Below are 11618 nucleotides of genomic sequence, written 5' to 3'. Positions count from 1 at the left end.
AGTTTGAGGCAAACTTTTACTCAAACTTTTTACATCAGCAACCCCATTCTTGCTGCTACCAACGTTTGAGCTAAAGTTTGGGGTCAAACTTTTGCTCAAACGTTGGCCCCCTTATGCACACTCATGGCGCCAACGTTTGCCAAAAAGTTTGAGGCAAACGTTGGCGCAAACTTTTTGTCTCCAGGGTGTGTTGCTGATGGTGCCAACGTTTGCCAAAAAGTTTGAGGCAAACGTTGGCGCAAACTTTTTCTCTCCAGGGTGTTGATTTGTGATGCCAACGTTTGCCAAAAAGTTTGAGGCAAACGTTGGCTCAAGCTTTTCTCCCAAAAGTTTGAGCTAAAGTTTGAGGCAAACTTTTGCTCAAGCTTTTTGTTCCCTGGTGTGTTTTCACTTATCCGAAAGTTTGAGCTAAAGTTTGAGGCAAACTTTTGCTCAAACTTTTTGTTCTCTCTTGCTCCTAGCCATTCCCTCTTGCTTCAACCTTTCTCCAAGCTTTCTTCACCTATCATCAATCAACCAAACAAATCAAAGCTCTGCTCAAAATCATGAGTTTGTCATTCTTTCATAATATGTGGCAATTATAGCATAAATTCTCATGAAATTGCATTAATTCATCTATGGTTGATTAAATCAAAGGAAACATGGAAATCTACCCAATTGGCTTGCTTATGGCTCAAGAAAGTGCATAATTCAATTGAAAACAAAAGAAAAAGGCTAGTGAAACTAGGCTAAGATGACTTGTCATCACAACACCAAACTTAAAGCTTGCTTGTCCCCAATCAAGAAAGGAATTATGCTCAAAGGTTCTTTCAATCAGAATGGATTTGAAAAATTACATGTACTATCCTGTGAGTGAAGTGATCAAGTGACAGTGGGGTGAACTCTAAATCATGTGCTCATGCAAGGGCCTCAGTGCTTACTAGTCCCTACATCTTGGAAGTCTTAGGTCTTAGGATTTTCATCCAAATGGTATCATGGAGGTCTCTTTATATGTAATCACCTTGAAGCAGCTTATGGTTTCTTTGCTTTGGCCTTGACTCTAAGTGTCATGTCTCAAAGTGGCTCTTTAGATAAGCTTTCAATCAATACTCCTAAACCAGTTGGTTTTAAGGTATTAGGTGTTAAGGCACCCCTAAGGATTTACTTGCTCAAGCCTCTTTCTTTGACACAATTCGACCACAAGCATTTACTAGGATAACAACTCTTTGAGTTTTTGTTTCTTCTTTCTTTTCTGCCTAGTAATTGATGCTCAGAGCCTTGGGCCATGTTCTTTTTGTTTTTGTATTTTCTTTATTTTCTTTTGTTTTGTTTGCTACTTCTTGGATCAATAAATTTTTGAGAATCTCCACAATACTTCTTTGAACTTCATGTCCCGCCCATGAGCTCCCATGCAAGTTTTCATAAGCATGCAAACTCAATACATTATCATACAACTAGAACCGCCACTTCTCCTAATCTTTTGCTTGCCTCAAAATTGTTTAATTCCTCAATCCTTCTTTTCAAAGAACTTTCATGTGATGCATTTTTGAAGTATTGAGTGCAAACAAGTTTTGGAGATAGTGTTGTGAATGATCAAGCATCTTGCTTATTGAATTGCAGAAAAACTATATTAGACAGAAGGACAGATAGGGGTATAATATAACTTTCAATCACAGCAATATCTGATAATGAATAATACAACCTTTTGGAGTCTACTTGCTGTCCTCTTCCTCATCATCATTGCTGGTCTTCACATTCCTCTTTCATCTCTTTGATTGATGATGCTAAATCTTCCCAAAAGTTTGTATGGTACTCTGCAGTGATATTTGAAAGTTGCTTGTTCCCCAAGCACTTAGAAACAATGGTTAGCATGCATGATTTATTTGTGGGCCTTTGTACTTACTTTGGTGTGGGAACACCAAACTTATTACCTTTCCAATGGTCCTTGTGCATCAGATTAACCATGTGTAAAACTCTTTTTCTTTTTCAAAAGTGACAAAACTGGAAACTTAGGAAACGGCAGCATAGTTAACCAGTTTATCTAAATGCTTGAAGCTAGCATTATGCAGAAAGTGAGAATGTGTTTTATGATGGGATTTTGGTGGAACACCAAACTTAGAATCCTTCATTCTTCTTTATATTGTTTTGGTGTGCAACACCAAACTTAGCTTCTTGCAATATAGATAAAACTAATTAACCTTTTTATTAAAATAGCTATGAAAAGAAAACTACCTCAGGTTGGGTTGCCTCCCAACAAGCGCTCTTTTATTGTCATTAGCTTGACATCCTTCATCCTCTGATCATGGAAGTTGAGGCTTCTGTTGCCTTTGGTTTCCTCCTAAGTGAAGTTTTGCTTTGTGATGTTCATCCTGGATGATTGATTCTTTTCCTTCAGCCCTCTTCTCACCCATTTCTGCGAGGTACGTGGCCAGTTGTGCCATTTGCCTCTCAAGTTTTCTGATTGAGGCTTCTTGCTCTCTACTTGTTGCTTCCTGATCTTGTCTTGCCATGTCTTGAATTTTCATGAAATTCTCCATCATTACCTCTAGACTAGAGATTCTTTGAGAGCCTAGATTTGGTTGTGGCTGTATAAAATGAGATGGTTGTTGAAAGTTGTTTCGGAAAAATTGTGAGGTGTGATGAGGTTGGAATGGTGGGTGTTGTGGTGGTGCGTAATAGTTGTTGTTGGTATGGTGACATTTTTGTAGGTTTGGGAAATTGGGGTTGTTGTAGTTGAAGTCCCTTTGTTCCTGACGTTGAGATTCCATCATTCTTAGATAAGAATGTGGCTTCCATGGTGGAAATTGTGCATTCACTGTGGCAGAATGTAGAAAATCAATTTGTCTAGCTATTGACTCCAATTGTTGCTGAGTTTGCTGGTATAGCTGTTTGTTTTTATTCATGATTTCCCTCACTCCTTTACGATTCATTACTTCCTTTTCTGAAATTGCATTCTGTGGTGTCTCAAATGAGTGTTGGTTATTGGCTCTTTTGTCATTGAACTCTGCAGTTCCTTGGCTGGTTGCTGTTGCGTTGAGTATGCCATCTGAAAAGTAATCCACCGCTCTTCTTGTTTCTGGGGTTAATCCTTCATAGAACGCTTGGAAACCCGCTTTGTCGCTTGCTTTCTTGTATCTTTCCCATGCTTTGAACAATGGTTCTTCTTTCTCAGAAACTCCTTCTTCAATGATATCCTCCCCTCTGGCTTTTCTTCTTTCCTGCGACATATAAATCAACAAACGGAACACACAGTGGTACTCTTGAAAATTGAGTGTAGTCAATTGGGACAAAACTTCAAACAGTTAGTGGGTTAGTCCAAAAATAAAAGAAAAATGCTAGATCTAGATCACCACCTCACTTAATCATTGTCAATCTAATCAATCCCCGGCAACGGCGCCAAAAACTTGATGTGCGGAAAACGATCCGACACAAAACTTACCGGCAAGTGCACCGGTCGCATCAAGTAATAATAACTCACGGGAGTGAGGTCGATCCCACAGGGATTAAAGGATTGATCAATTTTAGTTTAGTGGTTGATTTAGTCAAGCGAATCAAGATTTGGTTGAGAGATTTGTGATTTGCAGAATTTAAATTGCATGGAAAGTAAAGGGAATGGGCAATTTGCATGAAATTAAAGAGAACTGAAATTCAAAGTGCTGAATCTTAAAGAGCAAGAAATTAAATGGCCGAAACTTAGAACGCAAGAAATGTAAATTGCAGAATCTTAAAGTGCAAGAAATGTAAATGGCTTGAATTGTAAAGGGAATTGGGAATTGGATTTGCAGAAATTAAACAAGAAAGAGTTAAATTCAACACACAGAAGAGTAGAAGATGCCTTGGTTTGAATCGGATCTAAAACAGAAATATAAAAGAGCTTGAAAAGCAGTAAACAGAGAAATTGAGAATGGGAATCCAGATCTCAGGACTCAAGAGACTAGATAACCAAGTCTAGATCTCAATGCCTTCCTAGATCCAACAAGAGCGATTGCAAAGGAAATGTAAATTGCAGAGAAGGTAGAAGAAGAATCAATTAACCGAAACTGAAATTCAATGATGCGGACAATTAAACAAGATCCCAAGGTGAGATTGAAACAGAATTTCTTCAATTCTCCACCCAAGATCCGAAGCAAGAAAAGTAAAGAGTATTCAAGCAAGAACAAGGAAGAAGAGAGATTAATTCTCCTCCCCAAATTCTCTTGAATTAAAACAACAATGCCAAAATGTAAAAGTGAGCTCTCTACAAACTACCAAATCAAAACCGAAAAGAAAGCTCCCCAAAAACTTAAATCTTAAGATATTTATACACTTTCTTCAAATGGTCTTCAAGCCTTGAATTGAGCCTTTGCTCTTGATGGAATTGGGTTGATAGAGGCCTTGGTTGATTGCTCTTGGAGTTGGAGAGAGAACCGAAGTGAACCGGGTTGGGAATTATAAAAGCTTGAGTAAAAGTTTCAGTAAAAGTTTGAGGCAAACTTTTACTCAAACTTTTTACATCAGCAACCCCATTCTTGCTGCTACCAACGTTTGAGCTAAAGTTTGGGGTCAAACTTTTGCTCAAACGTTGGCCCCCTTATGCACACTCATGGCGCCAACGTTTGCCAAAAAGTTTGAGGCAAACGTTGGCGCAAACTTTTTGTCTCCAGGGTGTGTTGCTGATGGCGCCAACGTTTGCCAAAAAGTTTGAGGCAAACGTTGGCGCAAACTTTTTCTCTCCAGGGTGTTGATTTGTGATGCCAACGTTTGCCAAAAAGTTTGAGGCAAACGTTGGCTCAAGCTTTTTGTTCCCTGGTGTGTTTTCACTTATCCGAAAGTTTGAACTAAAGTTTGAGGCAAACTTTTGCTCAAACTTTTTGTTCTCTCTTGCTCCTAGCCATTCCCTCTTGCTTCAACCTTTCTCCAAGCTTTCTTCACCTATCATCAATCAACCAAACAAATCAAAGCTCTGCTCAAAATCATGAGTTTGTCATTCTTTCATAATATGTGGCAATTATAGCATAAATCCTCATGAAATTGCATTAATTCATCTATGGTTGATTAAATCAAAGGAAACATGGAAATCTACCCAATTGGCTTGCTTATGGCTCAAGAAAGTGCATAATTCAATTGAAAACAAAAGAAAAAGGCTAGTGAAACTAGGCTAAGATGACTTGTCATCAACCTGCGCATACGCGTCAATGTTCGCATGTGACCCACTTAAAGTGAATCTACTGGGGGCGAATTCTGGGCTTCCCAGGCCCAAATCCAACTCACTTCTGATGCTATTTACTCCAAGGAATGAAGAGGAATCAACACACTACTTCATATTTTAGTTTTAGTCTAGTTTTTGGAGGGAAAGTTAGTTTTAGAGAGAGAAGCTCTCACTTCTCTCTAGAATTAGGATTAGGTTAGATCTAGATTAGAATCTCTTAGATCTAGGTTAATTTCTTGATTTGATTTACTTTTTCTTTTGTAATTCTTCTTCTTCTACTTCTCCTCTCTCTAGTTTAGCATTTAATTCATGTAATTCTCTACTCTTATGGTTATGCAATTTTGTTCTTCCATTTTTCTTTTATGCAATTTATGATTCCTCCATTGTTGAAATGCTTTGTTGTTGCTTAATTCATTTTACTTTCCTTTTATACCTTCCAAGTGTTTGATGAAATGTTTGGTTGGATTTTAGTATAGATTTTGTTTCTCTTGGCTTTGGTAGAGTAATTAGTGACTCTTGAGCTATCTAATCCCTTTGTTGATTAATAATTAGAAGTTTCTAGTTGATTTGAATGCCTCTAAAGCTAGACTTTCCTTAGGAGTTGATTAGGACTTGAGGAATCAAATTGATTTATCCACTTGACTTTCCTCCATGGTTAGAGATTAACTAAGTGGGAGCAATGGACATTTGTAGTCACAATTGAGGAGGATAACTAGGATAGGACTTCTAGTTCTCATGCCTTGTCAAGAGCTTTGTTAGTTGTTAGTTTATTTCCTTTGCCATTTACATTTCTTGTTTCTTATCCCAAAAACCCCAAAATACCTCATAACCAATAACAAAAACACTTTATCGCAATTCCTAGGGAGAATGACTCGAGGTTTGAATACTTCGGTTATTATTTTTAGGGGTTTGTTACTTGTGACAACCAAATTTTTGTATGAAAAGATTACTGTTGGTTTAGAAACTATACTTGCAATGAGATTTTATTTGTGAAATTCTAAACCACCGAAAATCCATTCATCAGAGGCAAACAAAAAAACCCTAGCCCCACATCCGCGTAACGCAGCCACCGCCCACCGCAACCACTGTAGCCCCCACAGCCCTGCAGCACCGCGTCAACCTCATAGCAACTTAGGTTTTGGATCTGTGTTCGTCGGCGTCGTCTGGTCATCGGAAGTAGGATTGAAGATTCCTCTTCCTCGCCGTTGTCGCACTCTCTCTTCTTCTCGCCGTCGCCGCCGAGTTCTCCCTTCTCCTCGCTGTCAGCACCGAGATCTCTCTTCTCCTCACTGTCACCATCGAGGTCTCTCTTCTACTCGCCGTTGCCGTCGAGCTCTCCCTTTGTCACTGTCAAGCTCGCACTCTGTCTCTTTGTCCCTTTCTCTGGTTAGCTTAAACACTGCTTCTTGAGTTTGGTTTTTCTTGTTTTGATAATCTATTGTTAACCCTACTGAATTACTGATTGAGATTGATATTGAGTTGCTGATATTTTGTTCATTTTTGAGTATTCTGAGTTGCTGAGATTGCCATAATAATATTATTGAGTGTTTTTCTGATGTCTCTCTGTCCCTTCCTCTGGTCATCTATTCAGCATTGCGCAATTTTTGTTGAATTTGATTTTGAATTTTTGCTTGTTTTGTTCTCTTGATTTGTTGTTGATAATATTGTTTGAGCTGCTAAGTTAAGGTACCGATCATGAATCTATTCAGATTTTGTGAATTTTGTTAATTTTTATATGCTATTGTGAACATGTTTTTAAGTTGTATACTTTCTTGGGTTAAAGATTTAATTTTTCAAGGGGCATTTATTTTGATTTAGACTGAAACTAGAAAAACTATAAAAAAAAAAAGGTTTCAAATAGTACATGCATGAGAAAAACAAAACAAACAAACTGAAAATTAAGAACTTACCTAGTTGAGAAAAACAAAACAAACAAACTGAAAACACGCAAACTATAAAACAATGTTACTTACCTGGTTGAAGATCCATATAATTGGCTATCGGTGTGAAAATTAAGAACTTCAACAAACTGCAAAAACAAAAACCGAGTTTCGTCGTGAGAAATCAACCCAATTAAATGTGAAACATTTCAAAGTAGCATATAAAAAAATATTTACAGAGAAACCCAAAAAGAGGAGAACCAGATAGGTGAGTGGTGCTTCATGTTTTTAATTTGTGCTGAACATGTGTAAACTGAGTGTGTTGCTTATCAGTGAACTTTATTTAATTGAATAAGCAGGTTTATATACCTTTGAGAATCACAGATTTTTATAACTGATTATTTCAACAAAAATTTGAAATTAAACCAATATTCTCTATTTTTTTTGTTAACCTAACAGTTTAAATCCATTTAAATTATGCAGTTGGTTCAGTTTACTTTTTTAAAGAAGCAATAGTTAACTTGTTTAAGTTAATCCCTTAAATTCATAACATATTTGGGGCGACAATAATGGAACAAGGATACATTGCATAATACAAATTTGAAATTGATTTGAAAATACAAAAACATTTGAATTTGAAATTATTAACGTTAAATCAATTGGTCAAATATTGTTGTGATTTTCTCCTATTTCTAAGCATTTTCTGTTTTCTCTAAACACCCCAACATTTCTATAACTCTCATACTCTCACATAAGTTGCACGTCATTCTCATCAGGTGACAGATTTCTCCATTTCAAACCACTTATGTGAGTTCTGTTCCATTTCTCTTCGAGAGTTTTTTCCATTGCTGATTAAATATAACTAATAAATTTCCAAAGTTAAGGTACTTTTTTAATCTTCTTTTGTTTACCTTGTTTTAGTTTTCTTTTACATATCATTCAGCAGTAAGTAATGCATAATATCCAAATTACTTTAATTTAGCTCTATGAACCTCTCATGTTACATTTTTGAATTGTTAAACTTTTTTTTAAAGATAAAAAATTCATTTTTTTAATCCTTAACACACTATTAATCTCGTTCATTGCTTTTTGGGTATATTATTACTTGTATTAATCTCATATTAATTCGACTTTCCATAGGCTACGAAGGACAATTTCATTGATTTCTGTTCCTATGTAAATATATCTGCGGGTTTTTTTCTTTTTAATAGATTTATTGTGTTTAGGTCATTTGTTTGTTTTAATTATGTAAAGGGGACCGAATTTGATAATTTAGTTTACTTGACTCTGCTCTCTCGCATTATAACTAAGTTCTGATGACTTTTGTGTGTTCTATTGATCTTTATCTTTATACATTGTTTATGTTTACACAGTGCACCCATGTTTTATCCACTACTGTCCCTGATTTTCTTTTTGTTTAGTTATAAAAGTGACTCTCCCCATCATAGAAAGCAAATTAGCAAACAATAATTAACAGGAAAAAAATAATATAAGATAAAATAAAAGAAAATAAAAAAAAAAACACTAACGGTCCCATCAGGCCACAGGTCACCATTCCTTATAAGAATCTCCTATGCATTAGGCACTTCTAGCTTACAAAGGGAAAATGAACTAAACAGCTTCACCACCAAAGCTTTCCACCATCACGAAAAAGTAAATTAAGTAACATTTAAAATAAAATGTAGTTTTATTTTTATTCATGGATTACATAACAGTTTCACTTTTTATACTCTTTAATATTTACTTAAATTTATTCGTTAGATGATATTTAGCAAAAAATTTTACATTGCATTATGCAATTAAATCTGGAAACATATGAAAAGTAAAATTATATGGAGTGGAAAAATTTACTTTGAGAAGACTTGAATTACCTGCTGTTAAAACGATTTTGGAGAATGAATAACTAATAAATTAGCCTACAAGTTGATTTTTCTTTGTTGTATCCTTACGTCATTAGTAAATCCTTTATTCACCTTTCGAAGACCTTTAAATTCTTTTCAAGCTCTTTTCTTCTTTTCTTTACAATTAATTTATTTTTCTTTTATATATCATTCAGCGGTAAGTAATGTATACTACCCAAATTACTCTAGCTTAGCTCTATGTACCCATCGTGTTACATGTCTGAATTGTTACATATTTTTTAAGATAAAAAATTATTTTCATTAAATCATTAACTTGTATTAATCTTCATTCACTGCTTTTTTGGTTTATTATAACATGTTTAGGGGAAAAAATAATGCTCTGGAATAACGGAAAAAAGAAAATGATTAAAAATAATTTTAATCCCCTTCTTTTACTATGATTTGCAATTAGTTTTAGTGCATTGTTGTTGTAAAGAGCTTGATGTTGTCAACAGGCCGTAAACAATTTTCGGATCAAACATCTGGTCTCCTATTAATACGATCTTCCATTTGCGATGAGGGGCAAAAAATTGATTTCTGTTCATATGTGTGCATGTCTGATCATTTTTTTATTCCTAACTAGTTTACTTTATTTTCCATCATTTATTTATTTTAATTGTTTAAAGGGACTCATATTTGATTCTTTGGGTTACTTGATTCAGCTCACTCGCAGAACAACTATTTTTCCATGTCTATTGTGTGTTCTATTTATCTTTATCGTTGTACAATCTTTAAGTTTAAACAATGCACCCCTTATTTATGACTTGAAATTGGGAAAGATCTGACACCAATTTTTTTCAAAATAGAATATTTGAGCTTCCTGAATTCTGTGTCTGATTTTCTTCTTCTTCGGTTATAAAAGTGACTTATCCCCGTCATAGCAAGCCTATTAGCAAACAGTATTTAACTCGAAAAAAATTAATATAAGATAAAATAACATATAAAATAGTTAAAATAACATATAATATTCAAAAACACAAATAAGTAAATAATCTAAAAGCTAAGTAAGTAAGTAGACAAATTATGAGGAGGAGCTTGGGACTGTGTTGCATCTGCGTGTTTTAAAAGCAGTTAGTGAAGCAGCTAGTTCAAGGGGATGGGACAATCATATATTCATATTCATCAAATTAAGCCTTTCATTAAAAACATGTGTTAAGTAGATTTCTTATGTAATTTTCCTTCTTTTCTTTCATTATTTTAGACTAATCATTATGTTTTTGTGCGTATTTTCCTTTCTCCTCTTCCAGAATTATGATAACTGATAAGTGTAACCCCCATTATTTGTTTATTTTGGTTCGGATATTCTATTGAACCTCGTGCTACAACTTTAGATTAAAAAGGGAAGCACTGCAAATTTCATGTGCGTCACGTGTGCTTGGATTGATTTCTAAACAAAAGTTTTTATGTATCTTCTTTCTTGAAAATAAATAAAGGATCTAAACATCATTTTGGATACCAAAAAACAAAAAAAAAATGCCTGGTTTGGGAATCTAACAGAGTTTCACTTATTCTCCCTCAGCCGCCGCTGGTCTTCCCTTTCTCTTGCCGGCCATCGATTGTTTTTCTTCCCTACGCCGTCCTTTCACTGGTTCGTATTCTTCCTTTTTTTGTTCCTGTCTTTATTTATTCATACTTTTCCTTTTTTGCCATCCCCGTTTCTCTGCTTTTATTTGCTTTTGTTCCTTGGCTTCTTTATTTATTTTTTTCTTTGGTTGCATATGTTAATTGTGGGTTAATTTCATTAGTTGTTGCTGCTTCTATGTTATGGCTTATGAGTTATGAAATTCTTGATATGGTATGTTAACTCTTGTTGATGTTATGTTATCAGCTAATTGAGTTGGTATGGTTGCTACTGATACTGTGAAAATGATGTTATTACTGTGAGTATGACCTTGGTTGATGGTTTTGGATTTTTTGTGCATTCTTGATGTATTTTTTTCTCCCTTTTTTTATCGCCAAAAATAAGCAAAGTAAGTAGAGAGTAGGGAAGAGTATCAGCGCAAGATTCATTTCCTACATTCAGTATAGGGAACCCACCTCAATATAACAACTCATCTATCTATTTATTATAATATTACAAAATACTACTATTATTTGTTTATTTATTCCAATAATGAATTTTCAATGTAGGATATTAGTAGCAGTTTGTCAAGTTTGATTCTTGCCTTTTGATAATAAATAATCTTTCACTTATTCAAGTGTTTTTACTTACCAGGTTAAGAATTAATTTGAAATACATCTGCTATTATGACACATTCAAATTTATTTGTACACCAGTCATTAATCCTATTAAATAATAAGACTTGAACTAATATTAAAACTAATTAATGTTTTTTTATGTTAAACAAATTTAGTTAGACTTAATTGATTAAAAACTTAAATTATTTAAAAAAATAAATTCTAACATTCTATTTATCATGATGGATCATGTAATGTGCCTTATAGTGTTACATATAGATTTTATAATTTTGTATTCCCTAATTTTGGGGTATAGTTTGTATTCTCTATTTGCTTTATGGGTCTTTTTACGTTGTGCTTGTCATTTGTCTTGTAATATTATTTTTTGTCAGGATTTGTAAGGATGCCTAGAAAACCACATACAACATTATACGAAAATCCCCGAAAGATGCCGGAACTAATGTCGGAACTGAAGAGACAACGGTTAGTGTT

This window comes from Arachis hypogaea, chromosome 16, assembly GCF_003086295.3.
Source record: "Arachis hypogaea cultivar Tifrunner chromosome 16, arahy.Tifrunner.gnm2.J5K5, whole genome shotgun sequence".
Taxonomy (NCBI): Eukaryota; Viridiplantae; Streptophyta; class Magnoliopsida; order Fabales; family Fabaceae; genus Arachis; species Arachis hypogaea.
This window is presented reverse-complemented; position numbering follows the sequence as displayed.